The sequence below is a fragment of the Dermacentor variabilis genome, chromosome 10, assembly GCF_050947875.1.
Source record: "Dermacentor variabilis isolate Ectoservices chromosome 10, ASM5094787v1, whole genome shotgun sequence".
Taxonomy (NCBI): Eukaryota; Metazoa; Arthropoda; class Arachnida; order Ixodida; family Ixodidae; genus Dermacentor; species Dermacentor variabilis.
The window spans coordinates 114,572,378-114,598,710 of NC_134577.1; the positions used below are offsets into that span (position 1 = coordinate 114,572,378).

General features: G+C 50.0%; 11 non-coding genes and 30 pseudogenes across 11 annotated transcripts; all 41 read right to left on the reverse strand.

Annotated features, from left to right (window-relative positions):
• Positions 1 to 321: 321 nt before the first annotated feature.
• LOC142562018 (5S ribosomal RNA) lies at positions 322 to 440 on the reverse strand (annotated as a pseudogene).
• A 524-nt stretch (positions 441 to 964) lies between these two features.
• LOC142562231 (5S ribosomal RNA) lies at positions 965 to 1,083 on the reverse strand (annotated as a pseudogene).
• A 523-nt stretch (positions 1,084 to 1,606) lies between these two features.
• LOC142561207 (5S ribosomal RNA) lies at positions 1,607 to 1,725 on the reverse strand. The gene has a single exon (XR_012823732.1). It is a non-coding gene; the product is annotated as a 5S ribosomal RNA (ribosomal RNA).
• Positions 1,726 to 2,250: 525 nt separating this feature from the next.
• LOC142561096 (5S ribosomal RNA) lies at positions 2,251 to 2,369 on the reverse strand. The gene has a single exon (XR_012823626.1). It is a non-coding gene; the product is annotated as a 5S ribosomal RNA (ribosomal RNA).
• A 526-nt stretch (positions 2,370 to 2,895) lies between these two features.
• Positions 2,896 to 3,014, reverse strand: LOC142561785 (5S ribosomal RNA; annotated as a pseudogene).
• A 526-nt stretch (positions 3,015 to 3,540) lies between these two features.
• Positions 3,541 to 3,659, reverse strand: LOC142561957 (5S ribosomal RNA; annotated as a pseudogene).
• A 526-nt stretch (positions 3,660 to 4,185) lies between these two features.
• On the reverse strand, positions 4,186 to 4,304 carry LOC142562153 (5S ribosomal RNA; annotated as a pseudogene).
• A 524-nt stretch (positions 4,305 to 4,828) lies between these two features.
• Positions 4,829 to 4,947, reverse strand: LOC142562364 (5S ribosomal RNA; annotated as a pseudogene).
• A 526-nt stretch (positions 4,948 to 5,473) lies between these two features.
• Positions 5,474 to 5,592, reverse strand: LOC142561598 (5S ribosomal RNA; annotated as a pseudogene).
• Positions 5,593 to 6,118: 526 nt separating this feature from the next.
• On the reverse strand, positions 6,119 to 6,237 carry LOC142562678 (5S ribosomal RNA). Its single transcript, XR_012823996.1, has one exon. It is a non-coding gene; the product is annotated as a 5S ribosomal RNA (ribosomal RNA).
• Positions 6,238 to 6,764: 527 nt separating this feature from the next.
• Positions 6,765 to 6,883, reverse strand: LOC142562791 (5S ribosomal RNA). Its single transcript, XR_012824103.1, has one exon. It is a non-coding gene; the product is annotated as a 5S ribosomal RNA (ribosomal RNA).
• Positions 6,884 to 7,408: 525 nt separating this feature from the next.
• Positions 7,409 to 7,527, reverse strand: LOC142561301 (5S ribosomal RNA; annotated as a pseudogene).
• A 526-nt stretch (positions 7,528 to 8,053) lies between these two features.
• On the reverse strand, positions 8,054 to 8,172 carry LOC142562019 (5S ribosomal RNA; annotated as a pseudogene).
• Positions 8,173 to 8,696: 524 nt separating this feature from the next.
• LOC142561730 (5S ribosomal RNA) lies at positions 8,697 to 8,815 on the reverse strand (annotated as a pseudogene).
• Positions 8,816 to 9,341: 526 nt separating this feature from the next.
• Positions 9,342 to 9,460, reverse strand: LOC142561302 (5S ribosomal RNA; annotated as a pseudogene).
• Positions 9,461 to 9,986: 526 nt separating this feature from the next.
• Positions 9,987 to 10,105, reverse strand: LOC142561340 (5S ribosomal RNA; annotated as a pseudogene).
• Positions 10,106 to 10,630: 525 nt separating this feature from the next.
• Positions 10,631 to 10,749, reverse strand: LOC142562887 (5S ribosomal RNA). The gene has a single exon (XR_012824198.1). It is a non-coding gene; the product is annotated as a 5S ribosomal RNA (ribosomal RNA).
• A 526-nt stretch (positions 10,750 to 11,275) lies between these two features.
• Positions 11,276 to 11,394, reverse strand: LOC142562792 (5S ribosomal RNA). Its single transcript, XR_012824104.1, has one exon. It is a non-coding gene; the product is annotated as a 5S ribosomal RNA (ribosomal RNA).
• Positions 11,395 to 11,919: 525 nt separating this feature from the next.
• Positions 11,920 to 12,038, reverse strand: LOC142561303 (5S ribosomal RNA; annotated as a pseudogene).
• Positions 12,039 to 12,563: 525 nt separating this feature from the next.
• On the reverse strand, positions 12,564 to 12,682 carry LOC142562898 (5S ribosomal RNA). The gene has a single exon (XR_012824209.1). It is a non-coding gene; the product is annotated as a 5S ribosomal RNA (ribosomal RNA).
• Positions 12,683 to 13,207: 525 nt separating this feature from the next.
• LOC142562793 (5S ribosomal RNA) lies at positions 13,208 to 13,326 on the reverse strand. Its single transcript, XR_012824105.1, has one exon. It is a non-coding gene; the product is annotated as a 5S ribosomal RNA (ribosomal RNA).
• Positions 13,327 to 13,852: 526 nt separating this feature from the next.
• Positions 13,853 to 13,971, reverse strand: LOC142561304 (5S ribosomal RNA; annotated as a pseudogene).
• A 526-nt stretch (positions 13,972 to 14,497) lies between these two features.
• LOC142561341 (5S ribosomal RNA) lies at positions 14,498 to 14,616 on the reverse strand (annotated as a pseudogene).
• A 527-nt stretch (positions 14,617 to 15,143) lies between these two features.
• Positions 15,144 to 15,262, reverse strand: LOC142561197 (5S ribosomal RNA). The gene has a single exon (XR_012823723.1). It is a non-coding gene; the product is annotated as a 5S ribosomal RNA (ribosomal RNA).
• A 526-nt stretch (positions 15,263 to 15,788) lies between these two features.
• LOC142561765 (5S ribosomal RNA) lies at positions 15,789 to 15,907 on the reverse strand (annotated as a pseudogene).
• Positions 15,908 to 16,432: 525 nt separating this feature from the next.
• Positions 16,433 to 16,551, reverse strand: LOC142562371 (5S ribosomal RNA; annotated as a pseudogene).
• A 527-nt stretch (positions 16,552 to 17,078) lies between these two features.
• On the reverse strand, positions 17,079 to 17,196 carry LOC142562490 (5S ribosomal RNA; annotated as a pseudogene).
• Positions 17,197 to 17,721: 525 nt separating this feature from the next.
• LOC142562301 (5S ribosomal RNA) lies at positions 17,722 to 17,840 on the reverse strand (annotated as a pseudogene).
• A 524-nt stretch (positions 17,841 to 18,364) lies between these two features.
• LOC142562481 (5S ribosomal RNA) lies at positions 18,365 to 18,483 on the reverse strand (annotated as a pseudogene).
• A 525-nt stretch (positions 18,484 to 19,008) lies between these two features.
• LOC142561458 (5S ribosomal RNA) lies at positions 19,009 to 19,127 on the reverse strand (annotated as a pseudogene).
• Positions 19,128 to 19,656: 529 nt separating this feature from the next.
• LOC142562512 (5S ribosomal RNA) lies at positions 19,657 to 19,774 on the reverse strand (annotated as a pseudogene).
• A 524-nt stretch (positions 19,775 to 20,298) lies between these two features.
• LOC142562475 (5S ribosomal RNA) lies at positions 20,299 to 20,417 on the reverse strand (annotated as a pseudogene).
• Positions 20,418 to 20,940: 523 nt separating this feature from the next.
• Positions 20,941 to 21,059, reverse strand: LOC142562341 (5S ribosomal RNA; annotated as a pseudogene).
• Positions 21,060 to 21,585: 526 nt separating this feature from the next.
• LOC142562674 (5S ribosomal RNA) lies at positions 21,586 to 21,704 on the reverse strand. The gene has a single exon (XR_012823993.1). It is a non-coding gene; the product is annotated as a 5S ribosomal RNA (ribosomal RNA).
• Positions 21,705 to 22,229: 525 nt separating this feature from the next.
• Positions 22,230 to 22,348, reverse strand: LOC142562152 (5S ribosomal RNA; annotated as a pseudogene).
• A 524-nt stretch (positions 22,349 to 22,872) lies between these two features.
• Positions 22,873 to 22,991, reverse strand: LOC142562882 (5S ribosomal RNA). The gene has a single exon (XR_012824193.1). It is a non-coding gene; the product is annotated as a 5S ribosomal RNA (ribosomal RNA).
• A 524-nt stretch (positions 22,992 to 23,515) lies between these two features.
• LOC142561581 (5S ribosomal RNA) lies at positions 23,516 to 23,634 on the reverse strand (annotated as a pseudogene).
• A 524-nt stretch (positions 23,635 to 24,158) lies between these two features.
• LOC142561833 (5S ribosomal RNA) lies at positions 24,159 to 24,277 on the reverse strand (annotated as a pseudogene).
• A 524-nt stretch (positions 24,278 to 24,801) lies between these two features.
• LOC142561342 (5S ribosomal RNA) lies at positions 24,802 to 24,920 on the reverse strand (annotated as a pseudogene).
• Positions 24,921 to 25,444: 524 nt separating this feature from the next.
• LOC142562493 (5S ribosomal RNA) lies at positions 25,445 to 25,563 on the reverse strand (annotated as a pseudogene).
• Positions 25,564 to 26,087: 524 nt separating this feature from the next.
• LOC142561343 (5S ribosomal RNA) lies at positions 26,088 to 26,206 on the reverse strand (annotated as a pseudogene).
• Between the last annotated feature and the right edge of the window lie 127 nt (positions 26,207 to 26,333).

The following is a 26,333-nucleotide window of genomic DNA, read 5'->3' on the forward strand; positions in this document are numbered from 1 at the left end:
CATTTTGCGCGCGTTGCAGCCCACAAGGTGCCACTTTATTGATGCGTTGTCATTGAGCTGTATGCGGGTGTGATAAGTAAGCGGTTAGAAGTTTGTGCGACTAAATTTTGCATCATTACGTATACCGCTTACCACCGTCCTCATTCCGCGTACAATATCGTGTAGTGGCCTGAATATTGTTGGTGTTACACTTCGGCGTTGGCTCTACCAGCAGGCTCCAGTTGAACGTAAGTTACAGTAAATGCAACCACCCACACGTTGTGCAAATGAAAAAAAAACAAGGCGTCACAGAAGCACGCAATAAAAAAGCAAAAAGAACGGTGCCATCAGCACTCGGTGTTCCCAGGTGGTCCCCCTCCCAAGTACTGACCGAGCCCAATGCTGAATAGCTTCGGGGATCGGACGAGAACCGGCGTATTCAGCATGGTATGGCCGATGGCGAGAATGTGCTGTTTACGACTGCACCTGTATCGTGCTGCTGTGTTGTGCAGTCACCGAATGTATTGCTACAGCATACAGCACGTACGCGGCAGTCTTTCCGTGAACAATACACGCACGCGTCGTGTACGTTGATCACTCCGTTTGTGGTTGTTCGCTGCATGCGTGCATGCTAGTGCTCACAAAAACAAGAGGGCGAGCGCCACATTTTGCGCGCGTTGCAGCCCACAAGGTGCCACTTTATTGATGCGTTGTCATTGAGCTGTATGCGTTTGTGATAAGTAAGCGGTTAGAAGATTGTGCGACTAAATTTTGCATCATTACGTATATCGCTTACCACCGTCATCATTCCGCGCACAATATCGTGCAGTGGCCTGAATATTGTTGGTGTTACACTTCGGCGTTGGCTCTACCAGCAGTCTCCAGTTGAACCTAAGTTACAGTAAATGCAAACACCCACACGTTGTGCAAATGAAAAAAAAACAAGACGTCACAGAAGCACGCAATAAAAAAGCAAAAAGAACGGTGCCATCAGCACTCGGTGTTCCCAGGTGGTCTCCCTCCCAAGTACTGACCGAGCCAAATGCTGCTTAGCTTCGGGGTACGGACGAGAACCGGCGTATTCAGCATGATATGGCCGATGGCGAGAATGTGCTGTTTACGACTGCACCTGTATCGTGCTGCTATGTTGTGCAGTCGCCGAATGTATTGCTACAGCATACAGCACGTACGCGGCAGTCTTTCCGTGAACAATACACGCACGCGTCGTGTACGTTGATCACTTCGTTTGTGGTTGCTCGCTGCATGCGTGCGTGCTTGTGCTCACAAAAACAAGAGGGCGAGCGCCACATTTTGCGCGCGTTGCAGCCCACAAGGTGCCACTTTATTGATGCGTTGTCATTGAGCTGTATGCGGGTGTGATAAGTAAGCGGTTAGAAGCTTGTGCGACTAAATTTTGCATCATTACGTATACCGCTTACCACCGTCATCATTCCGCGTACAATATCGTGTAGTGGCCTGAATATTGTTGGTGTTACACTTCGGCGTTGGCTCTACCAGCAGGCTCCAGTTGAACGTAAGTTACAGTAAATTCAACCACCCACACGTTGTGCAAATGAAAAAAAACAATACGTCACAGAAGCACGCAATAAAAAAGCAAAAAGAACGGTGTCATCAGCACTCGGTGTTCCCAGGTGGTCTCCCTCCCAAGTACTGACCGAGCCCAATGCTGCTTAGCTTCGGGGATCGGACGAGAACCGGCGTATTCAGCATGGTATGGCCGATGGCGAGAATGTGCTGTTTACGACTGCACCTGTATCGTGCTGCTATGTCGTGCAGTCGCCGAATGTATTGCTACAGCATACAGCACGTACGCGGCAGTCTTTCCGTGAACAATACACGCACGCGTCATGTACGTTGATCACTCCGTTTGTGGTTGTTCGCTGCATGCGTGCGTGCTAGTGGTCACAAAAACAAGAGGGCGAGCCCCACATTTTGCGCGTGTTGCAGCCCTCAAGGTGCCACTTTATTGATGCGTTGTCATTGAGCTGTATGCGGGTGTGATAAGTAAGCGGTTAGAAGCTTGTGCGACTAAATTTTGCATCATTACGTATACCGCTTACCACCGTCATCATTCCTCGTACAATATCGTGCAGTGGCCTGAATATTGTTTGTGTTACACTTCGGCGTTGGCTCTACCAGCAGTCTCCAGTTGAACCTAAGTTACAGTAAATGCAAACACCCACACGTTGTGCAAATGAAAAAAAAAACAAGACGTCACAGAAGCACGCAATAAAAAAGCAAAAAGAACGGTGCCATCAGCACTCGGTGTTCCCAGGTGGTCTCCCTCCCAAGTACTGACCGAGCCCAATGCTGCTTAGCTTCGGGGACCGGACGAGAACCGGCGTATTCAGCATGGTATGGCCGATGGCGAGAATGTGTTGTTTACGACTGCACCTGTACCGTGCTGCTATGTCGTGCAGTCGCCGAATGTATTGCTACAGCATACAGCACGTACGCGGCAGTCTTACCGTGAACAATACACGCACGCGTCGTGTACGTTGATCACTCCGTTTGTGGTTGTTCGCTGCATGCGTGCGTGCTATTGCTCACAAAAACAAGAGGGCGAGCGCCACATTTTGCGCGCGTTGCAGCCCGCAACGTGCCACTTTATTGATGCGTTGTCATTGAACTGTATGCGGGTGTGATAAGTAAGCGGTTAGAAGCTTGTGCGACTAAATTTTGCATCATTACGTATACCGCTTACCACCGTCATCATTCCGCGTACAATATCGTGTAGTGGCCTGAATATTGTTGGTGTTACACTTCGGCGTTGGCTCTACCAGCAGGCTCCAGTTGAACGTAAGTTACAGTAAATGCAACCACCCACACGTTGTGCAAATGAAAAAAGAAAGCACGACGTCACAGAAGCACGCAATAAAAAAGCAAAAAGAACGGTGCCATCAGCACTCGTTGTTCCCAGGTGGTCTCCCTCCCAAGTATTGACCGAGCCCAATGCTGCTTAGCTTCGGGGATCGGACGAGAACCGGCGTATTCAGCATGGTATGGCCGATGGCGAAAATGGGCGGTTTACGGCTGCACCTGTATCGTGCTGCTATGTTGTGCAGTCACCGAATGTATTGCTACAGCATACAGCACGTACGCGGCAGTCTTTCCGTGAACAATACACGCACGCGTCGTGTACGTTGATCACTCCGTTTGTGGTTGTTCGCTGCATGCGTGCTTGCTAATGCTCACAAAAACAAGAGGGCGAGCGCCACATTTTGCGCGCGTTGCAGCCCACAAGGTGCCGCTTTATTGATGCGTTGTCATTGAGCAGTATGCGGGTGTGATAAGTAAGCGGTTAGAAGCTTGTACGACTAAATTTTGCATCATTACGTATACCGCTTACCACCGTCATCATTCCGCGTACAATATCGTGTGTTGGCCGGAATATTGTTGGTGTTACACTTCGGCGTTGGCTCTACCAGCAGGCTCCAGTTGAACGTAAGTTACAGTAAATGCAACCACCCACACGTTGTGCAAATGAAAAAAAAAAACAAGACGTCACAGAAGCACGCAATAAAAAAGCAAAAAGAACGGTGCCATCAGCACTCGGTGTTCCCAGGTGGTCCCCCTTCCAAGTACTGACCGAGCCCAATGCTGAATAGCTTCGGGGATCGGACGAGAACCGGCGTATTCAGCATGGTATGGCCGATGGCGAGAATGTGCTGTTTACGACTGCACCTGTATCGTGCTGCTGTGTTGTGCAGTCACCGAATGTATTGCTACACCATACAGCACGTACGCGGCAGTCTTTCCGTGAACAATACACGCACGCGTCGTGTACGTTGATCACTCCGTTTGTGGTTGTTCGCTGCATGCGTGCGTGCTAGTGCTCACAAAAACAAGAGGGCGAGCGCCACATTTTGCGCGCGTTGCAGCCCACAAGGTGCCACTTTATTGATGCGTTGTCATTGAGCTGTATGCGGGTGTGATAAGTAAGCGGTTAGAAGCTTGTGCGACTAAATTTTGCATCATTACGTATACCGCTTACCACCGTCATCATTCCGCGCACAATATCGTGCAGTGGCCTGAATATTGTTGGTGTTACACTTCGGCGTTGGCTCTACCAGCAGTCTCCAGTTGAACCTAAGTTACAGTAAATGCAAACACCCACACGTTGTGCAAATGAAAAAAAAAAACAAGACGTCACAGAAGCACGCAATAAAAAAGCAAAAAGAACGGTGCCATCAGCACTCGGTGTTCCCAGGTGGTCTCCCTCCCAAGTACTGACCGAGCCAAATGCTGCTTAGCTTCGGGGATCGGACGAGAACCGGCGTATTCACCATGGTATGGCCGATGGCGAGAATGTGCTGTTTACGACTGCACCTGTATCGTGCTGCTATGTTGTGCAGTCGCCGAATGTATTGCTACAGCATACAGCACGTACGCGGCAGTCTTTCCGTGAACAATACACGCACGCGTCGTGTACGTTGATCACTCCGTTTGTGGTTGCTCGCTGCATGCGTGCGTGCTTGTGCTAACAAAAACAAGAGGGCGAGCGCCACATTTTGCGCGCGTTGCAGCCCACAAGGTACCAATTTATTGATGCGTTGTCATTGAGCTGTATGCGGGTGTGATAAGTAAGCGGTTAGAAGCTTGTGCGACTAAATTTTGCATCATTACGTATACCGCTTACCACCGTCATCATTCCGCGTACAATATCGTGTAGTGGCCTGAATATTGTTGGTGTTACACTTCGGCGTTGGCTCTACCAGCAGGCTCCAGTTGAACGTAAGTTACAGTAAATGCAACCACCCACACGTTGTGCAAATGAAAAAAAAACAAGGCGTCACAGAAGCACGCAATAAAAAAGCAAAAAGAACGGTGCCATCAGCACTCGGTGTTCCCAAGTAGTCTCCCTCCCAAGTACTGACCGAGCCCAATGCTGGTCAGCTTCGGGGATCGGACGAGAACCGGCGTATTCAGCATGGTATGGCCGATGGCGAGAATGTGCTGTTTACGACTGCACCTGTATCGTGCTGCTATGTCGTGCAGTCGCCGAATGTATTGCTACAGCATACAGCACGTACGCGGCAGTCTTTCCGTGAACAATACACGCACGCGTCGTGTACGTTGATCACTCCGTTTGTGGTTGTTCGCTGCATGCGTGCGTGCTAGTGGTCACAAAAACAAGAGGGCGAGCGTCACATTTTGCGCGCGTTGCAGCCCACAAGGTGCCAATTTATTGATGCGTTGTCATTGAGCTGTATGCGGGTGTGATAAGTAAGCGGTTAGAAGCTTGTGCGACTAAATTTTGCATCATTACGTATACCGCTTGCCACCGTCATCATTCCGCGTACAATATCGTGTAGTGGCCTGAATATTGTTGGTGTTACACTTCGGCGTTGGCTCTACCAGCAGGCTCCAGTTGAACGTAAGTTACAGTAAATGCAACCACCCACACGTTGTGCAAATGAAAAAAAGAAACAAGACGTCACAGAAGCACGCAATAAAAAAGCAAAAAGAACGGTGCCATCAGCACTCGGTGTTCCCAGGTGGTCTCCCTCCCAAGTATTGACCGAGCCCAATGCTGCTTAGCTTCGGGGATCGGACGAGAACCGGCGTATTCAACATGGTATGGCCGATGGCGAAAATGTGCTGTTTACGAGTGCACCTGTATCGTGCTGCTATGTTGTGCACTCACCAAATGTATTGCTACAGCATACAGCACGTACGCGGCAGTCTTTCCGTGAACAATACACGCACGCGTCTTGTACGTTGATCACTCCGTTTGTGGTTGTTCGCTGCATGCGTGCGTGCTAGTGCTCACAAAAACAAGAGGGCGAGCGCCACATTTTGCGCGCGTTGTAGCCCACAAGGTGCCACTTCATTGATGCGTTGTCATTGAGCTGCATGCGGGTGTGATAAGTAAGCGGTTAGAAGCTTGTGCGACGAAATTTTGCATCATTACGTATACCGCTTACCACCGTCATCATTCCTCGTACAATATCGTGTAGTGGCCTGAATATTGTTGGTGTTACACTTCGGCGTTGGCTCTACCAGCAGGCTCCAGTTGAACGTAAGTTACAGTAAATGCAACCACCCACACGTTGTGCAAATGAAAAAAAAAAACAAGACGTCACAGAAGCACGCAACAAAAAAGCAAAAAGAACGGTGCCATCAGCACTCGGTGTTCCCAGGTGGTCTCCCTCCCAAGTACTGACCTAGCCCAATGCTGCTTAGCTTCGGGGATCGGACGAGAACCGGCGTATTCAGCATGGTATGGCCGATGGCGAGAATGTGCTGTTTACGACTGCACCTGTATCGTGCTGCTATGTTGTGCAGTCGCCGAATGTATTGCCACAGCATACAGCACGTACGCGGCAGTCTTTCCGTGAACAATACACGCACGCGTCGTGTACGCTGATCCCTCCGTTTGTGGTTGTTCGCTGCATGCGTGCGTGCTAGTGCTCACAAAAACAAGAGGGCGTGCGCCAAATTTTGCGCGCGTTGCAGCCCACAAGGTGCCACTTTATTGATGCGTTGTCATTGAGCTGTATGCGGGTGTGATAAGTAAGCGGTTAGAAGCTTGTGCGACTAAATTTTGCATCATTACGTATACCGCTTACCACCGTCATCATTCCGCGTTCAATATCGTGTAGTGGCCTGAATATTGTTGTTGTTACACTTCGGCGTTGGCTCTACCAGCAGGCTCCAGTTGAACGTAAGTTACAGTAAATGCAACCACTCACACGTTGTGCAAATGAAAAAAAAAAAACTAGACGTCATAGAAGCACGCAATAAAAAAGCAAAAAGAACGGTGCCATCAGCACTCGGTGTTCCCAGGTGGTCGCCCTCCCAAGTACTGACCGAGCCCAATGCTGCTTAGCTTCGGGGATCGGACGAGAACCGGCGTATTCAGCATGGTATGGCCGATGGCGAGAATGTGCTGTTTACGACTGCACCTGTATCGTGCTGCTATGTTGTGCAGTCGCCGAATGTATTGCTACAGCATACAGCACGTACGCGGCAGTCTTTCCGTGAACAATACACGCACGCGTCGTGTACGTTGATCACTCCGTTTGTGGTTGTTCGCTGCATGCGTGCGTGCTAGTGCTCACAAAAACAAGAGGGCGAGCGTTACATTTTGCGCGCGTTGCAGCCCACAAGGTGCCACTTTATTGATGCGTTGTCATTGAGCTGTATGCGGGTGTGATAAGTAAGCGGTTAGAAGCTTGTGCGACTAAGTTTTGCATCATTACGTTTAGCGCTTACCACCGTCATCATTCCGCGTACAATATCATGTAGGGGCCTGAATATTGTTGGTGTTACACTTCGGCGTTGGCTCTAACAGCAGGCACCAGTTGAACGTAAGTTACAGTAAATGCAACGACCCACACGTTGTGCAAATGAAAAAAAAAACAAGGCGTCACAGAAGCACGCAATAAAAAAGCAAAAAGAACGGTGCCATCAGCACTCGGTGTTCCCAGGTGGTCCCCCTCCCAAGTACTGACCGAGCCCAATGCTGGTTAGCTTCGGGGATCGGACGAGAACCGGCGTATTCAGCATGGTATGGCCGATGGCGAGAATGTGCTGTTTACGACTGCACCTGTATCGTACTGCTATGTCGTGCAGTCGCCGAATGTATTGCTACAGCATACAGCACGTACGCGGCAGTCTTTCCGTGAACAATACACGCACGCGTCGTGTACGTTGATCACTCCGTTTGTGGTTGTTCGCTGCATGCGTGCGTGCTAGTGGTCACAAAAACAAGAGGGCGAGCGTCACATTTTGCGCGCGTTGCAGCCCACAAGGTGCCACTTTATTGATGCGTTGTCATTGAGCTGTATGCGGGTGTGATAAGTAAGCGGTTAGAAGCTTGTGCGACTAAATTTTGCATCATTACGTATACCGCTTACCACCGTCATCATTCCTCGTACAATATCGTGCAGTGGCCTGAATATTGTTGGTGTTACACTTCGGCGTTGGTTCTACCAGCAGGCTCCAGTTGAACGTAAGTTACAGTAAATGCAACCACCCACACGTTGTGCAAATGAAAAAAGAAAGCAAGGCGTCACAGAAGCACGCAATAAAAAAGCAAAAAGAACGGTGCCATCAGCACTCGGTGTTCCCAGGTGGTCCCCCTCCCAAGTACTGACCGAGCCCAATGCTGAATAGCTTCGGGGATCGGACGAGAACCGGCGTATTCAGCATGGTATGGCCGATGGCGAGAATGTGCTGTTTACGACTGCACCTGTATCGTGCTGCTGTGTTGTGCAGTCACCGAATGTATTGCTACACCATACAGCACGTACGCGGCAGTCTTTCCGTGAACAATACACGCACGCGTCGTGTACGTTGATCACTCCGTTTGTGGTTGTTCGCTGCATGCGTGCGTGCTAGTGCTCACAAAAACAAGAGGGCGAGCGCCACATTTTGCGCGTGTTGCAGCCCACAAGGTGCCACTTTATTGATGCGTTGTCATTGAGCTGTATGCGGGTGTGATAAGTAAGCGGTTAGAAGCTTGTGCGACTAAATTTTGCATCATTACGTATACCGCTTACCACCGTCATCATTCCGCGCACAATATCGTGCAGTGGCCTGAATATTGTTGGTGTTACACTTCGGCGTTGGCTCTACCAGCAGTCTCCAGTTGAACCTAAGTTACAGTAAATGCAAACACCCACACGTTGTGCAAATGAAAAAAAAACAAGACGTCACAGAAGCACGCAATAAAAAAGCAAAAAGAACGGTGCCATCAGCACTCGGTGTTCCCAGGTGGTCTCCCTCCAAAGTACTGACCGAGCCAAATGCTGCTTAGCTTCGGGGATCGGACGAGAACCGGCGTATTCAGCATGGTATGGCCGATGGCGAGAATGTGCTGTTTACGACTGCACCTGTATCGTGCTGCTATGTTGTGCAGTCGCCGAATGTATTGCTACAGCATACAGCACGTACGCGGCAGTCTTTCCGTGAACAATACACGCACGCGTCGTGTACGTTCATCACTCCGTTTATGGTTGCTCGCTGCATGCGTGCGTGCTTGTGCTCACAAAAACAAGAGGGCGAGCGCCACATTTTGCGCGCGTTGCAGCCCACAAGGTGCCAATTTATTGATGCGTTGTCATTGAGCTGTATGCGGGTGTGATAAGTAAGCGGTTAGAAGCTTGTGCGACTAAATTTTGCATCATTACGTATACCGCTTACCACCGTCATTATTCCGCGTACAATATCGTGTAGTGGCCTGAATATTGTTGGTGTTACACTTCGGCGTTGGCTCTACCAGCAGGCTCCAGTTGAACGTAAGTTACAGTAAATGCAACCACCCACACGTTGTGCAAATGAAAAAAAAAAACAAGGCGTCACAGAAGCACGCAATAAAAAAGCAAAAAGAACGGTGCCATCAGCACTCGGTGTTCCCAGGTGGTCCCCCTCCCAAGTACTGACCGAGCCCAATGCTGGTTAGCTTCGGGGATCGGACGAGAACCGGCGTATTCAGCATGGTATGGCCGATGGCGAGAATGTGCTGTTTACGACTGCACCTGTATCGTGCTGCTATGTCGTGCAGTCGCCGAATGTATTGCTACAGCATACAGCACGTACGCGGCAGTCTTTCCGTGAACAATACACGCACGCGTCGTGTACGTTGATCACTCCGTTTGTGGTTGTTCGCTGCATGCCTGCGTGCTAGTGGTCACAAAAACAAGAGGGCGAGCGTCACATTTTGCGCGCGTTGCAGCCCACAAGGTGCCACTTTATTGATGCGTTGTCATTGAGCTGTATGCGGGTGTGATAAGTAAGCGGTTAGAAGCTTGTGCGACTAAATTTTGCATCATTACGTATACCGCTTGCCACCGTCATCATTCCGCGTACAATATCGTGTAGTGGCCTGAATATTGTTGGTGTTACACTTCGGCGTTGGCTCTACCAGCAGGCTCCAGTTGAACGTAAGTTACAGTAAATGCAACCACCCACACGTTGTGCAAATGAAAAAAAGAAACAAGACGTCACAGAAGCACGCAATAAAAAAGCAAAAAGAACGGTGCCATCAGCACTCGGTGTTCCCAGGTGGTCTCCCTCCCAAGTATTGACCGAGCCCAATGCTGCTTAGCTTCGGGGATCGGACGAGAACCGGCGTATTCAGCATGGTATGGCCGATGGCGAAAATGTGCTGTTTACGAGTGCACCTGTATCGTGCTGCTATGTTGTGCACTCACCGAATGTATTGCTACAGCATACAGCACGTACGCGGCAGTCTTTCCGTGAACAATACACGCACGCGTCTTGTACGTTGATCACTCCGTTTGTGGTTGTTCGCTGCATGCGTGCGTGCTAGTGCTCACAAAAACAAGAGGGCGAGCGCCACATTTTGCGCGCGTTGTAGCCCACAAGGTGCCACTTCATTGATGCGTTGTCATTGAGCTGCATGCGGGTGTGATAAGTAAGCGGTTAGAAGCTTGTGCGACTAAATTTTGCATCATTACGTATACCGCTTACCACCGTCATCATTCCGCGTACAATATCGTGTAGTGGCCTGAATATTGTTGGTGTTACACTTCGGCGTTGGCTCTACCAGCAGGCTCCAGTTGAACGTAAGTTACAGTAAATGCAACCACCCACACGTTGTGCAAATGAAAAAAAAAACAAGACGTCACAGAAGCACGCAACAAAAAAGCAAAAAGAACGGTGCCATCAGCACTCGGTGTTCCCAGGTGGTCTCCCTCCCAAGTACTGACCTAGCCCAATGCTGCTTAGCTTCGGGGATCTGACGAGAACCGGCGTATTCAGCATGGTATGGCCGATGGCGAGAATGTGCTGTTTACGACTGCACCTGTATCGTGCTGCTATGTTGTGCAGTCGCCGAATGTATTGCTACAGCATACAGCACGTACGCGGCAGTCTTTCCGTGAACAATACACGCACGCGTCGTGTACGCTGATCCCTCCGTTTGTGGTTGTTCGCTGCATGCGTGCGTGCTAGTGCTCACAAAAACAAGAGGGTGTGCGCCAAATTTTGCGCGCGTTGCAGCCCACAAGGTGCCACTTTATTGATGCGTTGTCATTGAGCTGTATGCGGGTGTGATCAGTAAGCGGTTAGAAGCTTGTGCGACTAAATTTTGCATCATTACGTATACCGCTTACCACCGTCATCATTCCGCGTACAATATCGTGTAGTGGCCTGAATATTGTTGTTGTTACACTTCGGCGTTGGCTCTACCAGCAGGCTCCAGTTGAACGTAAGTTACAGTAAATGCAACCACTCACACGTTGTGTAAATGAAAAAAAAAAACTAGACGTCATAGAAGCACGCAATAAAAAAGCAAAAAGAACGGTGCCATCAGCACTCGGTGTTCCCAGGTGGTCGCCCTCCCAAGTACTGACCGAGCCCAATGCTGCTTAGCTTCGGGGATCGGACGAGAACCGGCGTATTCAGCATGGTATGGCCGATGGCGAGAATGTGCTGTTTGCGACTGCACCTGTATCGTGCTGCTATGTTGTGCAGTCGCCGAATGTATTGCTACAGCATACAGCACGTACGCGGCAGTCTTTCCGTGAACAATACACGCACGCGTCGTGTACGTTGATCACTCCGTTTGTGGTTGTTCGCTGCATGCGTGCGTGCTAGTGCTCACAAAAACAAGAGGGCGAGCGCCACATTTTGCGCGCGTTGCAGCCCACAACGTGCCACTTTATTGATGCGTTGTCATTGAGCTGTATGCGGGTGTGATAAGTAAGCGGTTAGAAGCTTGTGCGACTAAGTTTTGCATCATTACGTTTAGCGCTTACCACCGTCATCATTCCGCGTACAATATCATGTAGGGGCCTGAATATTGTTGGTGTTACACTTCGGCGTTGGCTCTACCAGCAGGCTCCAGTTGAACGTAAGTTACAGTAAATGCAACCATCCACACGTTGTGCAAATGAAAAAAAAAACAAGGCGTCACAGAAGCACGCAATAAAAAAGCAAAAAGAACGGTGCCATCAGCACTCGGTGTTCCCAGGTGGTCCCCCTCCCAAGTACTGACCGAGCCCAATGCTGGTTAGCTTCGGGGATCGGACGAGAACCGGCGTATTCAGCATGGTATGGCCGATGGCGAGAATGTGCTGTTTACGACTGCACCTGTATCGTGCTGCTATGTCGTGCAGTCGCCGAATGTATTGCTACAGCATACAGCACGTACGCGGCAGTCTTTCCGTGAAGAATACACGCACGCGTCGTGTACGTTGATCACTCCGTTTGTGGTTGTTCGCTGCATGCGTGCGTGCTAGTGGTCACAAAAACAAGAGGGCGAGCGTCACATTTTGCGCGCGTTGCAGCCCACAAGGTGCCACTTTATTGATGCGTTGTCATTGAGCTGTATGCGGGTGTGATAAGTAAGCGGTTAGAAGCTTGTGCGACTAAATTTTGCATCATTACGTATACCGCTTACCACCGTCATCATTCCGCGTACAATATCGTGTAGTGGCCTGAATATTGTTGGTGTTACACTTCGGCGTTGGCTCTACCAGCAGGCTCCAGTTGAACGTAAGTTACAGTAAATGCAACCACCCACACGTTGTGCAAATGAAAAAAAAAACAAGACGTCACAGAAGCACGCAACAAAAAAGCAAAAAGAACGGTGCCATCAGCACTCGGTGTTCCCAGGTGGTCTCCCTCCCAAGTACTGACCTAGCCCAATGCTGCTTAGCTTCGGGGATCTGACGAGAACCGGCGTATTCAGCATGGTATGGCCGATGGCGAGAATGTGCTGTTTACGACTGCACCTGTATCGTGCTGCTATGTTGTGCAGTCGCCGAATGTATTGCTACAGCATACAGCACGTACGCGGCAGTCTTTCCGTGAACAATACACGCACGCGTCGTGTACGCTGATCCCTCCGTTTGTGGTTGTTCGCTGCATGCGTGCGTGCTAGTGCTCACAAAAACAAGAGGGTGTGCGCCAAATTTTGCGCGCGTTGCAGCCCACAAGGTGCCACTTTATTGATGCGTTGTCATTGAGCTGTATGCGGGTGTGATCAGTAAGCGGTTAGAAGCTTGTGCGACTAAATTTTGCATCATTACGTATACCGCTTACCACCGTCATCATTCCGCGTACAATATCGTGTAGTGGCCTGAATATTGTTGTTGTTACACTTCGGCGTTGGCTCTACCAGCAGGCTCCAGTTGAACGTAAGTTACAGTAAATGCAACCACTCACACGTTGTGCAAATGAAAAAAAAAACTAGACGTCATAGAAGCACGCAATAAAAAAGCAAAAAGAACGGTGCCATCAGCACTCGGTGTTCCCAGGTGGTCGCCCTCCCAAGTACTGACCGAGCCCAATGCTGCTTAGCTTCGGGGATCGGACGAGAACCGGCGTATTCAGCATGGTATGGCCGATGGCGAGAATGTGCTGTTTGCGACTGCACCTGTATCGTGCTGCTATGTTGTGCAGTCGCCGAATGTATTGCTACAGCATACAGCACGTACGCGGCAGTCTTTCCGTGAACAATACACGCACGCGTCGTGTACGTTGATCACTCCGTTTGTGGTTGTTCGCTGCATGCGTGCGTGCTAGTGCTCACAAAAACAAGAGGGCGAGCGCCACATTTTGCGCGCGTTGCAGCCCACAAGGTGCCACTTTATTGATGCGTTGTCATTGAGCTGTATGCGGGTGTGATAAGTAAGCGGTTAGAAGCTTGTGCGACTAAGTTTTGCATCATTACGTTTAGCGCTTACCACCGTCATCATTCCGCGTACAATATCATGTAGGGGCCTGAACATTGTTGGTGTTACACTTCGGCGTTGGCTCTACCAGCAGGCTCCAGTTGAACGTAAGTTACAGTAAATGCAACCATCCACACGTTGTGCAAATGAAAAAAAAAAACAAGGCGTCACAGAAGCACGCAATAAAAAAGCAAAAAGAACGGTGCCATCAGCACTCGGTGTTCCCAGGTGGTCCCCCTCCCAAGTACTGACCGAGCCCAATGCTGGTTAGCTTCGGGGATCGGACGAGAACCGGCGTATTCAGCATGGTATGGCCGATGGCGAGAATGTGCTGTTTACGACTGCACCTGTATCGTGCTGCTATGTCGTGCAGTCGCCGAATGTATTGCTACAGCATACAGCACGTACGCGGCAGTCTTTCCGTGAAGAATACACGCACGCGTCGTGTACGTTGATCACTCCGTTTGTGGTTGTTCGCTGCATGCGTGCGTGCTAGTGGTCACAAAAACAAGAGGGCGAGCGCCACATTTTGCGCGCGTTGCAGCCCGCAAGGTGCCACTTTATTGATGCGTTGTCATTGAACTGTATGCGGGTGTGATAAGTAAGCGGTTAGAAGCTTGTGCGACTAAATTTTGCATCATTACGTATACCGCTTGCCACCGTCATCATTCCGCGTACAATATCGTGTAGTGGCCTGAATATTGTTGGTGTTACACTTCGGCGTTGGTTCTACCAGCAGGCTCCAGTTGAACGTAAGTTACAGTAAATGCAACCACCCACACGTTGTGCAAATGAAAAAAGAAAGCAAGGCGTCACAGAAGCACGCAATAAAAAAGCAAAAAGAACGGTGCCATCAGCACTCGGTGTTCCCAGGTGGTCTCCCTCCCAAGTATTGACCGAGCCCAATGCTGCTTAGCTTCGGGGATCGGACGAGAACCGGCGTATTCAGCATGGTATGGCCGATGGCGAAAATGTGCTGTTTACGAGTGCACCTGTATCGTGCTGCTATGTTGTGCACTCACCGAATGTATTGCTACAGCATACAGCACGTACGCGGCAGTCTTTCCGTGAACAATACACGCACGCGTCGTGTACGTTGATCACTCCGTTTGTGGTTGTTCGCTGCATGCGTGCGTGCTAGTGCTCACAAAAACAAGAGGGCGAGCGCCACATTTTGCGCGCGTTGCAGCCCACAAGGTGCCACTTTATTGATGCGTTGTCATTGAGCTGTATGCGGGTGTGATAAGTAAGCGGTTAGAAGCTTGTGCGACTAAGTTTTGCATCATTACGTTTAGCGCTTACCACCGTCATCATTCCGCGTACAATATCATGTAGGGGCCTGAATATTGTTGGTGTTACACTTCGGCGTTGGCTCTACCAGCAGGCTCCAGTTGAACGTAAGTTACAGTAAATGCAACCACCCACACGTTGTGCAAATGAAAAAAAAAGAACATGACGTCACACAAGCAGGCAATAAAAAAGCAAAAAGAACGGTGCAATCAGCACTCGGTGTTCCCAGGTGGTCTCCCTCCCAAGTACTGACCGAGCCCAATGCTGCTTAGCTTCGGGGATCGGACGAGAACCGGCGTATTCAGCATGGTATGGCCGATGGCGAGAATGTGCTGTTTACGACTGCACCTGTATCGTGCTGCTATGTTGTGCAGTCGCCGAATGTATTGCTACAGCATACAGCATGCACGCGGCAGTCTTTCCGTGAACAATACACGCACGCGTCGTGTACGTTGATCACTCCGTTTGTGGTTGTTCGCTGTATGCGTGCGTGCTAGTGCTCACAAAAACAAGAGGGCGAGCGCCACATTTTGCGCGCGTTGCAGCCCACAAGGTGCCACTTTATTGATGCGTTGTCATTGAGCTGTATGCGGGTGTGATAAGTAAGCGGTTAGAAGCTGGTGCGACTAAATTTTGCATCATTACGTATACCGCTTACCACCGTCATCATTCCGCGCACAATATCGTGCAGTGGCCTGAATATTGTTGGTGTTATACTTCGGCGTTGGCTCTACCAGCAGGCTCCAGTTGAACGTAAGTTACAGTAAATGCAACCACCCACACGTTGTGCAAATGAAAAAAAAAAACAAGACGTCACAGAAGCACGCAATAAAAAAGCAAAAAGAACGGTGCCATCAGCACTCGGTGTTCCCAGGTGGTCTCCCTACCAAGTACTGACCGAGCCCAATGCTGATTAGCTTCGGGGATCGGACGAGAACCGGCGTATTCAGCATGGCATGGCCGATGGCGGGAATGTGCTGTTTACGACTGCACCTGTATCGTGCTACTATGTCGTGCAGTCGCCGAATGTATTGCTACAGCATACAGCACGTACGCGGCAGTCTTTCCGTGAACAATACACGCAGGCGTCGTGTACGTTGATCACTCCGTTTGTGGTTGTTCGCTGCATGCGTGCGTGCTAGTGGCCACAAAAACAAGAGGGCGAGCGCCACATTTTGCGCGCGTTGCAGCCCACAAGGTGCCACTTTATTGATGCGTTGTCATTGAGCTGTATGCGGGTGTGATAAGTAAGCGGTTAGAAGCTTGTGCGACTAAATTTTGCATTATTACGTATACCGCTTACCACCGTCATCATTCCTCGTACAATATCGTGCAGTGGCCTGAATATTGTTGGTGTTACACCTCGGCGTTGGCTCTACCAGCAGTCTCCAGTTGAACCTAAGTTACAGTAAATGCAAACACCCACACGTTGTGCAAATGAAAAATAACACAAGACGTCACAGAAGCACGCAATAAAAAAGCAAAAAGAACGGTGCCATCAGCACTCGGTGTTCCGAGGTGGTCTCCCTCCCAAGTACTGACCGAGCCCAATGGTGCTTAGCTTCGGGGACCGGACGAGAACCGGCGTATTCAGCATGGTGTGGCCGATGGCGAGAATGTGCTGTTTACGACTGCACCTGTATCGTGCTGCTATGTCGTGCAGTCGCCGAATATACGTATTGCTACAGCATACAGCACGTACGCGGCAGTCTTTCCGTGAACAATACACGCACGCGTTTTGTACGTTGATCACTCCGTTTGTGGTTCTTCGCTGCATGCGTGCGTGCTATTGCTCACAAAAACAAGAGGGCGAGCGCCACATTTTGCGCGCGTTGCAGCCCACAAGGTGCCACTTTATTGATGCGTTGTCATTGAGCTGTATGCGGGTGTGATAAGTAAGCGGTTAGAAGCTTGTGCGACTAAATTTTGCATCATTACGTATACCGCTTACCACCGTCATCATTCCGCGTACAATATCGTGTAGTGGCCTGGATATTGTTGGTGTTACACTTCGGCGTTGGCTCTACCAGCAGGCTCCAGTTGAACGTAAGTTACAGTAAATGCAACCACCCAGACGTTGTGCAAATGAAAAAAAACAAGACGTCACAGAAGCACGCAATAAAAAAGCAAAAAGAACGGTGCCATCAGCACTCGGTGTTCCAGGTGGTCTCCCTCCCAAGTACTGACCGAGCCCAATGCTGCTCAGCTTCGGGGATCGGACAAGACCCGGCGTATTCAGCATGGTACGGCCAATGGCGAGAATGTGCTGTTTACGACTGCACCTGCATCGTGCTGCTATGTTGTGCAGTCACCGAATGTATTGCTACAGCATACAGCACGTACGCGGCAGTCTTTCCGTGAACAATACACGCAAGCGTCGTGTACGTTGATCACTCCATTTGTGGTTTTTCGCTGCATGCGTGCGTGCTATTGCTCACAAAAACAAGAGGGCGAGCGCCACATTTTGCGCGCGTTGCAGCCCACAAGGTGCCACTTTATTGATGCGTTGTCATTGAGCTGTATGCGGGTGTGATAAGTAAGCGGTTAGAAGCTTGTGCGACTAAATTTTGCACCATTACGTATACCGCTTACCACCGTCATCATTCCGCGTACAATATCGTGTAGTGGCCTGAATATTGTTGGTGTTACACTTCGGCGTTGGCTCTACCAGCAGGCTCCAGTTGAACGTAAGTTACAGTAAATGCAACCACCCACACGTTGTGCAAATGAAAAAAGAAACAAGACGTCACAGAAGCACGCAATAAAAAAGCAAAAAGAACGGTGCCATCAGCACTTGGTGTTCCAAGGTGGTCTCCCTCCCAAGTATTGACCGAGCCCAATGCTGCTTAGCTTCGGGGATCGGACGAGAACCGGCGTATTCAGCATAATATGGCCGATGGCGAGAATGTGCTGTTTACGACTGCACCTGTATCGTGCTGCTATGTTGTGCAGTCACCGAATGTATTGCTACAGCATACAGCACGTACGCGGCAGTCTTTCCGTGAACAATACACGCACACGTCGTGTACGTTGATCACTCCGTTTGTGGTTGTTCGCTGCATGCGTGCGTGCAAGTGCTCACAAAAACAAGAGGGCGAGCGCCACATTTTGCGCGCGTTGTAGCCCACAAGGTGCCACTTCATTGATGCGTTGTCATTGAGCTGTATGCGGGTGTGATAAGTAAGCGGTTAGAAGCTTTTGCGACTAAATTTTGCATCACTACGTATACCGCTTACCACCGTCATCATTCCGCGTACAATATCGTGTAGTGGCCTGAATATTGTTGGTGTTACACTTAGGCGTTGGCTCTACCAGCAGGCACCAGTTGGACGTAAGTTACAGTAAATGCAACCACCCACACGTTGTGCAAATGAAAAAAAAACAAGACGTCACAGAAGCACGCAATAAAAAAGCAAAAAGAACGGTGCCATCAGCACTTGGTGTTCCCAGGTGGTCTCCCTCCCAAGTATTGACCGCGCCCAATGCTGCTTAGCTTCGGGGATCGGACGAGAACCGGCGTATTCAGCGTAATATGGCCGATGGCGAGAATGTGCTGTTTACGACTGCACCTGAATCGTGCTGCTATGTTGTGCAGTCACCGAATGTATTGCTACAGCATACAGCACGTACGCGGCAGTCTTTCCGTGAAAAATACACGCACGCGTCGTGTACGTTGATCACTCCGTTTGTGGTTGTTCGCTGCATGCGTGCGTGCTAGTGCTCACAAAAACAAGAGGGCGAGCGCCACATTTTGCGCGCGTTGTAGCCCACAAGGTGCCACTTCATTGATGCGTTGTCATTGAGCTGTATGCGGGTGTGATAAGTAAGCGGTTAGAAGCTTTTGCGACTAAATTTTGCATCACTACGTATACCGCTTACCACCGTCATCATTCCGCGTACAATATCGTGTAGTGGCCTGAATATTGTTGGTGTTACACTTCGGCGTTGGCTCTACCAGCAGGCTCCAGTTGGACGTAAGTTACAGAAAATGCAACCACCCACACGTTGTGCAAATGAAAAAAAAAGCAACACGTCACAGAAGCACGCAATAAAAAAGCAAAAAGAACGGTGCCATCAGCTCTCGGTGTTCCCAGGTGGTCTCCCTCCCAAGTACTGACCGAGCCCAATGCTGCTTAGCTTCGGGGATCGGACGAGAACCGGCGTATTCAGCATGGTATGGCCAATGGCGAGAATGGGCTGTTTACGACTGCGCCTGTATCGTGCTGCTATGTTGTGCAGTCGCCGAGTGTATTGCTACAGCATACAGCACGTACGCGGCAGTCTTTCCGTGAAAAATACACGCACGCGTCGTGTACGTTGATCACTCCGTTTGTGGTTGTTCGCTGCATGCGTGCGTGCTAGTGCTCACAAAAACAAGAGGGCGAGCGCCACATTTTGCGCGCGTTGCAGCCCACAAGGTGCCACTTTATTGATGCGTTGTCATTGAGCACTATGCGGGTGTGATAAGTAAGCGGTTAGAAGCTTGTGCGACTAAATTTTGCATCATTACGTTTACCGCTTACCACCGTCATCATTCCGCGTACAATATCATGTAGGGGCCTGAATATTGTTGGTGTTACACTTCGGCGTTGGCTCTACCAGCAGGCTCCAGTTGAACGTAAGTTACAGTAAATGCAACCACCCACACGTTGTGCAAATGAAAAAAAGAAAGAACATGACGTCACAGAAGCAGGCAATAAAAAAGCAAAAAGAACGGTGCAATCAGCACTCGGTGTTCCCAGGTGTCTCCCTCCCAAGTACTGACCGAGGCCAATGCTGCTTAGCTTCGGGGATCGGACGAGAACCGGCGTATTCAGCATGGTATGGCCGATGGCGAGAATGTGCTGTTTACGACCGCACCTGTATCGTGCTGCTACGTTGTGCAGTCGCCGAATGTATTGCTACAGCATACAGCATGTACGCGGCAGTCTTTCCGTGAACAATACACGCACGCGTCGTGTACGTTGATCACTCCGTTTGTGGTTGTTCGCTGTATGCGTGCGTGCTAGTGCTCACAAAAACAAGAAGGCGAGCGCCACATTTTGCGCGCGTTGCAGCCCACAAGGTGCCACTTTATTGATGCGTTGTCATTGAGCTGTATGCGGGTGTGATAAGTAAGCGGTTAGAAGCTTGTGCGACTAAATTTTGCATCATTACGTATACCGCTTACCACCGTCATCATTCCGCGTACAATATCGTGTAGTGGCCTGAATATTGTTGGTGTTAAACTTCGGCGTTGGCTCTACCAGCAGGCTCCAGTTGAACGTAAGTTACAGTAAATGCAACCACCCACACGTTGTGCAAATGAAAAAAAAACAAGACGTCACAGAAGCACGCAATAAAAAAGCAAAAAGAACGGTGCCATCAGCACTCGGTATTCCCAGGTGGTCCCCCTCCCAAGTACTGACCGAGCCCAATACTGAATAGCTTCCGGGATCGGACGAGAACCGGCGTATTCAGCATGGTATGGCCGATGGCGAGAATGTGCTGTTTACGACTGCACCTGTATCGTGCTGCTATGTTGCGCAGTCACCGAATGTATTGCTACAGCATACAGCACGTACGCGGCAGTCTTTCCGTGAACAATACACGCACGCGTCGTGTACGTTGATCACTCCGTTTGTGGTTGTTCGCTGCATGCGTGCGTGGTAGTGCTCACAAAAACAAGAGGGCGAGCGCCACATTTTGCGCGCATTGCAGCCCACAAGGTGCCACTTTATTGATGCGTTGTCATTGAGCTGTATGCGGGTGTGATAAGTAAGCGGTTAGAAGCTTGTGCGACTAAATTTTGCATCATTACCTTTACCGCTTACCACCGTCATCATTCCTCGTACAATATCGTGCAGTGGCCTGAATATTGTTGGTGTTACACTTCGGCGTTGGCTCTACCAGCAGTCTCCAGTTGAACCTAAGTTACAGTAAATGCAAACACCCACACGTTGTGCAAATGAAAAAAAACAAGACGTCACAGAAGCACGCAATAAAAAACCAAAAAGAACGGTGCCATCAGCACTTGGTGTTCCCAGGTGGTCTCCCTCCCAAGTATTGACCGAGCCCAATGCTGCTTAGCTTCGGGGATCGGACGAGAACCGGCGTATTCAGCGTAATATGGCCGATGGCGAGAATGTGCTGTTTACGACTGCACCTGTATCGTGCTGCTATGTTGTGCAGTCACCGAATGTATTGCTACAGCATACAGCACGTACGCGGCAGTCTTTCCGTGAACAATACACGCATGCGTCGTGTACGTTGATCACTCCGTTTGTGGTTGTTCGCTGCATGCGTGCGCGCTAGTGCTCACAAAAACAAGAGGGCGAGCGCCACATTTTGCGCGCGTTGTAGCCCACAAGGTGCCACTTCATTGATGCGTTGTCATTGAGCTGTATGCGGGTGTGATAAGTAAGCGGTTAGAAGCTTTTGCGACTAAATTTTGCATCACTACGTATACCGCTTGCCACCGTCATCATTCCGCGTACAATATCGTGTAGTGGCCTGAATATTGTTGGTGTTACACTTCGGCGTTGGCTCTACCAGCAGGCTCCAGTTGGACGTAAGTTACAGAAAATGCAACCACCCACGCGTTGTGCGAATGAAAAAAAAAAACAAGACGTCACAGAAGCACGCAATAAAGAAGCAAAAAGAACGGTGCCATCAGCACTCGGTGTTCCCAGGTGGTCTCCCTCCCAAGTACTGACCGAGCCCAATGCTGCTTAGCTTCGGGGATCGGACGAGAACCGGCGTATTCAGCATGGTATGGCCGATGGCGAGAATGTGCTGTTTACGACTGCATCTGTATCGTGCTGCTATGTTGTGCAGTCGCCGAATGTTTTGCTACAGCATACAGCACGTACGCGGCAGTCTTTCCGTGAACAATACACGCACGCCTCGTGTACGTTGATTACTCCGTTTGTGGTTGTTCGCTGCAAAGGTGCGTGCTAGTGCTCACAAAAACAAGAGGGCGAGCGCCACATTTTGCGCGCGTTGCAGCCCACAAGGTGCCACTTTATTGATGCGTTGTCATTGAGCTGTATGCGGGTGTGATAAATAAGCGGTTAGAAGCTTGTGCGACTAAATTTTGCATCATTACGTATACCGCTTACCACCGTCATCATTCCGCGTACAATATCGTGTAGTGGCCTGAATATTGTTGGTGTTACACTTCGGCGTTGGCTCTACCAGCAGGCTCCAGTTGAACATAAGTTACAGTAAATGCAACCACCCACACGTTGTGCAAATGAAAAAAAAAACAAGACGTCACAGAAGCACGCAATAAAAATGCAAAAAGAACGGTGCCATCAGCACTCTGTGTTCCCAGGTGGTCTCCCTCCCAAGTATTGACCGAGCCCAATGCTGCTTAGCTTCGGGGATCGGACGAGAACCGGCGTATTCAGCATGGTATGGCCGATGGCGAAAATGTGCTGTTTACGACTGCACCTGTATCGTGCTGCTATGTTGTGCAGTCACCGAATGTATTGCTACAGCATACAGCACGTACGCGGCAGTCTTTCCGTGAACAATACACGCACGCGTCTTGTACGTGGATCACTCCGTTTGTGGTTGTTCGCTGCATGCGTGCGTGCTAATGCTCACAAAAACAAGAGGGCGAGCGCCACATTTAGCGCGCGTTGTAGCCCACAAGGTGCCACTTCATTGATGCGTTGACATTGAGCTGTATGCGGGTGTGATAAGTGAGCGGTTAGAAGCTTGTGCGACTAAATTTTGCATCATTACGTATACCGCTTACCACCGTCATCATTCTTCGTACAATATCTTGTAGTGGCCTGAATATTGTTGGTGTTACACTTCGGCGTTGGCTCTACCAGCAGGCTCCAGTTGAACGTAAGTTACAGTAAATGCAACCACCCACACGTTGTGCAAATGAAAAAAAAACAAGACGTCACAGAAGCACGCAACAAAAAAGCAAAAAGAACGGTGCCATCAGCACTCGGTGTTCGCAGGTGGTCTCCCTCCCAAGTACTGACCTAGCCCAATGCTGCTTAGCTTCGGGGATCGGACGAGAACCGGCGTATTCAGCATGGTATGGCCGATGGCGAGAATGTGCTGTTTACGACTGCACCTGTATCGTGCTGCTATGTTGTGCAGTCGCCGAATGTATTGCTACAGCATACAGCACGTACGCGGCAGTCTTTCCGTGAACAATACACGCACGCGTCGTGTACGTTGATCACTCCGTTTGTGGTTGTTCGCTGCATGCGTGCGTATAGTGCTCACAAAAGCAAGAGGGCGAGCGCCACATTTTGCGCGCGTTGCAGCCCACAAGGTGCCACTTTATTGATGCGTGGTCATTGAGCTGTATGCGGGTGTGATAAGTAAGCGGTTAGAAGCTTGTGCGACTAAATTTTGCATCATTACGTATACCGCTTACCACCGTCATCATACCGCGTACAATATCGTGTAGTGGCCTGAATATTGTTGGTGTTACACTTCGGCGTTGGCTCTACCAGCAGGCTCCAGTTGAACGTAAGTTACAGTAAATGCAACCACCCACGCGTTGTGCGAATGAAAAAAAAAGCAAGACGTCACAGAAGCACGCAATAAAGAAGCAAAAAGAACGGTGCCATCAGCACTCGGTCTTCCCAGGTGGTCTCCCTCCCAAGTACTGACCGAACCCAATGCTGATTAGCTTCGGGGATCGGACGAGAACCGGCGTATTCAGCATGGTATGGCCGATGGCGAGAATGTGCTGTTTACGACTGCACCTGTATCGTGCTGCTATGTTGTGCAGTCGCCGAATGTTTTGCTACAGCATACAGCACGCACGCGGCAGTCTTTCCGTGAACAATACACGCACGCCTCGTGTACGTTGATTACTCCGTTTGTGGTTGTTCGCTGCATGCGTGCGTGCTAGTGCTCCCAAAAACAAGAGGGCGAGCGCCACATGTTGCGCGCGTTGCAGCCCACAAGGTGCCACTTTATTGATGCGTTGTCATTGAGCTGTATGCGGGTGTGATAAGTAAGCGGTTAGAAGCTTGTGCGACTAAATTTTGCATCATTACGTATACCGCTTACCACCGTCATCATTCCGCGTACAATATCGTGTAGTGGCCTGAATATTGTTGGTGTTACACTTCGGCGTTGGCTCTACCAGCAGGCTCCAGTTGGACGTAAGTAACAGAAAATACAACCACCCACACGTTGTGCAAATGAAAAAAAAGCAAGACGTCACAGAAGCACGCAATAAAAAAGCAAAAAGAACGGTGGCATCAGCTCTCGGTGTTCCCAGGTGGTCTCCCTCCCAAGTACTGACCGAGCCCAATGCTGCTTAGCTTCGGGGATCGGACGAGAACCGGCGTATTCAGCATGGTATGGCCGATGGCGAGAATGTGCTGTTTACGACTGCACCTTTATCGTGCTGCTATGTTGTGCAGTCGCCGAATGTATTGCTACAGCATACAGCACGTACGCGGCAGTCTTTCCGTGAACAATACACGCACGCGTCGTGTACGTTTTTCACTCCGTTTGTGGTTGTTCGCTGCATGCGTGCGTGCTAGTCCTCACAAAAACAAGAGGGCGAGCGCCACATTTTGCGCGCGTTGCAGCCCACAAGGTGCCACTTTATTGATGCGTTGTCATTGAGCTGTATGCGGGTGTGATAAGTAAGCGGTTAGAAGCTTGTGCGACTAAATTTTGCATCATTACGTATACCGCTTACCACCGTCATCATTCCGCGTACAATATCGTGTATTGGCCTGAATATTGTTGGTGTTACACTTCGGCGTTGGCTCTACCAGCAGGCTCCAGTTGAACGTAAGTTACAGTAAATGCAACCACCCACACGTTGTGCAAATGAAAAAAAAACAAGACGTCACAGAAGCACGCAATAAAAAAGCAAAAAGAACGGTGCCATCAGCACTCGGTGTTCCCAGGTGGTCTCCCTCCCAAGTATTGACCGAGCCCAATGCTGCTTAGCTTCGGGGATCGGACGAGAACCGGCGTATTCAGCATGGTATGGCCGATGGCGAAAATGTGCTGTTTACGACTGCACCTGCATCGTGCTGCTATGTTGAGCAGTCACCGAATGTATTGCTACAGCATACAGCACGTACGCGGCAGTCTTTCCGTGAACAATACACGCACGCGTCTTGTACGTTGATCACTCCGTTTGTGGTTGTTCGCTGCATGCGTGCGTGCTAGTGCTCACAAAAACAAGAGGGCGAGCGCCACATTTTGCGCGCGTTGCAGCCCACAAGGTGCCACTTTATTGATGCGTTGTCATTGAGCTGTATGCGGGTGTGATAAGTAAGCGGTTAGAAGCTTGTGCGACTAAATTTTGCACCATTACGTATACCGCTTACCACCGTCATCATTCCGCGTACAATATCGTGTAGTGGCCTGAATATTGTTGGTGTTACACTTCCGCGTTGGCTCTACCAGCAGGCTCCAGTTGGACGTAAGTTACAGAAAATGCAACCACGCACACGTTGTGCAAATGAAAAAAAAGCAAGACGTCACAGAAGCACGCAATAAAAAAGCAAAAAGAACGGTGCCATCACCACTCGGTGTTCCCAGGTGGTCTCCCTCCCAAGTACTGACCGAGCCCAATGCTGCTTAGCTTCGGGGATCGGACGACAACCGGCGTATTCCGCATGGTATGGCCGATGGCGAGAATGTGCTGTTTACGACTGCACCTGTATCGTGCTGCTATGTTGTGCAGTCGCCGAATGTATTGCTACAGCATACAGCACGTACGCGGCAGTCTTTCCGTGAACAATACACGCACGCGTCGTGTACGTTGATCACTCCGTTTGTGGTTGTTCGCTGCATGCGTGCGTGCTAGTGCTCACAAAAGCAAGAGGGCGAGCGCCACATTTTGCGCACGTTGCAGCCCACAAGGTGCCATTTATTGATGCGTTGTCATTGAGCTGTATGCGGGTGTGATAAGTAAGCGGTTAGAAGCTTGTGCGACTAAATTTTGCATCATTACGTATACCGCTTACCACCGTCATCATTCCGCGTACAATATCGTGTAGTGGCCTGAATATTGTTGGTGTTACACTTCGGCGTTGGCTCTACCAGCAGGCTCCAGTTGAACGTAAGTTACAGTAAATGCAACCACCCACACGTTGTGCAAATGAAAAAAAAAACAAGACGTCACAGAAGCACGCAATAAAAAAGCAAAAAGAACGGTGCCATCAGCACTCGGTGTTCCCAGGTGGTCTCCCTCCCAAGTATTGACCGAGCCCAATGCTGCTTAGCTTCGGGGATCGGACGAGAACCGGCGTATTCAGCATGGTATGGCCGATGGCGAGAATGTGCTGTTTACGACTGCACCTGTATCGTGCTGCTATGTTGTGCAGTCGCCGAATGTATTGCTACAGCATACAGCACGTACGCGGCAGTCTTTCCGTGAACAATACACGCACGCGTCGCGTA